The sequence below is a fragment of the Lolium perenne genome, chromosome 2 (assembly GCF_019359855.2).
Source record: "Lolium perenne isolate Kyuss_39 chromosome 2, Kyuss_2.0, whole genome shotgun sequence".
NCBI lineage: Eukaryota > Viridiplantae > Streptophyta > Magnoliopsida > Poales > Poaceae > Lolium > Lolium perenne.
The window spans coordinates 220,696,755-220,700,193 of record NC_067245.2 but is presented as its reverse complement, the minus strand read 5'-3'; positions in this window follow the sequence as shown (position 1 = coordinate 220,700,193).

Sequence of the window (3,439 nt, the reverse complement as noted above, 5' to 3'; positions counted from 1 at the left end):
CCCAAAGCTACTGGAAGTTAATGGAACAAAGAAATCCATCCAACACAGCAAAAGAGGCAATGCGAAATAAAAGGCAGAATCTGTCAAAACAGAACAGTCTGTAAAGACGAATTTGTTTGAGGCACTGGACTTGCTCAGATGAAAATGCTCAAATTGAATGAAAGTTGCGTACATATCTGGGAATCACGCCCGTAAATTGGCAGATTTTTCTGAGTTACCTACAGAGAACCCTGCCCAAATTCGTGACAGACAGAAATCTGTTTCTGCGCAATAATCCAAATCTAGTATGAACCTTGCTATCAAAGACTTTACTTGGCACAACAATGCAATAAAATAAAGATAAGGAGAGGTTGCTACAGTAGTAACAACTTCCAAGACTCAACAAAACAGTAGCAAAATAAAAACATGCGTTATCTCCCAAGAAGTTCTTTCTTTATAGCCATTAAGATGGGCTCAGCAATTTTAATGATGCTCGCGCAAGAAATAAGAGTTGAAGCAAAAGAGAGCATCAAAAAGCAAATTCAAAACACATTTAAGTCTAACCCACTTCCTATGAAAAGGAATCTTGTACACAAACAAATTCATGAAGCATAATGCAACAAGCATAGAAAGATAAAACAAGTGTAACTTCAAGATTTTCAGCATATAGAGAGGTGTTTTAGTAACATGAAAATTTCTACAACCATATTTTCCTCTCTCATAAAGATTTTCAGTAGCATCATAAACAAACTCAACAATATAACTATCAAATAAAACATTCTTATCATGAGCTATATGCATAAAATTATTACTCTCCACATAAGCATAATCAATTTTATTAGTTGTAGTGGGAGCAAATTCAACAAAGTAGCTATCATTATTATTCTCATCATCAAATATAGGAGGTATAGTATCATCATAATAAACTTTATCCTCCATAGTAGGCGGCACCAGAAGACCACTATCATTATAATCATCATATATGGGAGGCATATCATAATCAACATAAACTTTCTCCTCAATACCCGGAGGGCTAAAGAGATCATTTTCATCAAAACCGACCTCCCCAAGCTTATAAGTTTCTATATTATTATCAACAATGGTGTTCAAAGCGTTCATACTAATATTACTACTAGCATGCAAATAAGATTCCATAGGTTTTTTAATTTTCGCATTAAACCATTCATGTCTTGACTCAGGAAACAGTTTAAAAAGCTCACAGATGTTTTCCATTATGCCTTACTAGTGTTTTACAAGAAACAAAAAGATGCAATTGCAGGATCTAAAGGAAATAGCTTCGAGCACACACACAACGGCAACAGAAAAGTACTTAGTTACCTGGGACCGGAGTATGAGTGCCTTTTACCTTTCCTCCCCGGCAACGGCGCCAGAAAAGTGCTTGATGTCTACGGGTGCTTCTATTCTTGTAGACAGTGTTGGGCCTCCAAGAGCAGAGGTTTGTAGAACAGCAGCAAGTTTCCCTTAAGTGGATCACCCAAGGTTTATCGAACTCAGGGAGGAAGAGGTCAAAGATATCCCTCTCAAGCAACCCTGCAATCACGATACAAGAAGTCTCTTGTGTCCCCAACACACCTAATACACTTGTCAGATGTATAGGTGCACTAGTTCGGTGATGAGATAGTGAAATACAAGTGGTATGAATGAATATGAGCAGTAGTAACGGCGCCAGAAAAGTGCTTGCTGGCGTGCAGTTGATGGTAGTAATATTGCAGGAAGTAAAGATGCAGCAGAACAGTAAACAAGCGATGATTGCAGTATTTGCAAACAAGGCCTAGGGATCATACTTTCACTAGTGGACACTCTCAACATTGATCACATAATAAATAAATAACTTCTCCTCACTTGTGCTACACATACTCTTGTTTGATAATGAACACCATTCGTTGTGTAGGGCTACAAGAGCTCCCTCAAGCCGGAGTTAACAAGCGCCACAACATTCGGCATTCATATTTAAGTAACCTTTAGAGCATAATAGATCTTTGCAACTTAAACCGAGTACTAACATAGCATACACACTGTCACCTTTACACTATGAAGGGGGAATAAATCACATCAGTACTATCATAGTAATAATTAACTCCATAACCTACAAGAGATTATGATCATAACCTACGCCAAGTACTACACGATGCACACACTGTCACCATTACACCGTGAAGGAGGAATAGACTACTTTAATAACATCACAAGAGTAGCACATAGACTAATAGTGATACAAAGCTCATATGAATCTCAATCATGTAAGGCAGCTCATGAGATCATTGTATTGAAGTACATAGGAGAGAGATTAACCACATAGCTACCGGTACAGCCCTTAGCCTCGAGGGAGAACTACTCCCTCCTCATGGGAGACAGCAGCGGTGATGAAGATGGCGGTGGTGTCGATGGAGAAGCCTTCCGGGGGCACTTCCCCGTCCCAGCGGCGTGCCGGAACAGAGACTCCTGTCCCCCAGATCTTGGCTTCGCGATGGCGGCGGCTCTGGAAGGTTTCTCGTACCGTGGCTTTTTCGTATCGAAGATTTAGGTCAGGGACCTTTAAATAGGCGAAGTGGCGGAGTCGGAAGGCTGACGAGGCGGTGACACAATAGGGGGGCGCGGCCCAGGCCCTGGCCGCGCCACCCTGTCATCTGGTGGCCCTGTGGCCCCCCTCTGCTGGCTCTCGGGTGTTCTGGAAGCTTCGTGGAAAAATAGGATGCTGGGCATTGATTTCGTCCGATTCCGAGAATATTTCCTTACTAGGATTTCTGAAACCAAAAACAGCAGAAAACAGGAACTGGCCCTTCGGCATCTCGTCAATAGGTTAGTTCCGGAAAATGCATAATAATGACATATAATGTGTATAAAACATGTAGGTATTGTCATAAAACTAGCATGGAATATAAGAAATTATAGATACGTTTGGGACGTATCAGACACTCAAATACTTATCAAATTATACTATAGTGATGCCCTGCACTTGGGGGTTATCACGCTTGGCCATGTTGGACATGTTTATATGAATTTAAATTTTAGGCAATGTAGTTGGTGTAAACTTGGATATCAGTTAGGTTTTCTTCACTGACACATTGATCATGGGATCCCGGTTGGATGCATAACCGGTATTTTGCACAACTAGTTTGGAGTCCCCACACATCTTCACTGGGGGAAGATCTTCTCTAGGTGATCTCTAGACCTATTTGTGGAACATCTACACCTTGAATTCTCACTGGAACCTTGGAAAGTCCACACATTCGATGCTCGACGATTGACACCTAACTTCTTTTTTTGCGGGGGACGCCTAACTTCTAGGAGATGTTGAATCTCCAAGAATAAGAAGTTTGATATTCTTGGTTGCAGCCTCCTCGTGTTTGATGCTCAGCTAAACACAAATGAAATCATTGTCTCTATGTATATGATTCGATATATGAGAGATAGGAGGGGATGAAGTGGATATGTAGAT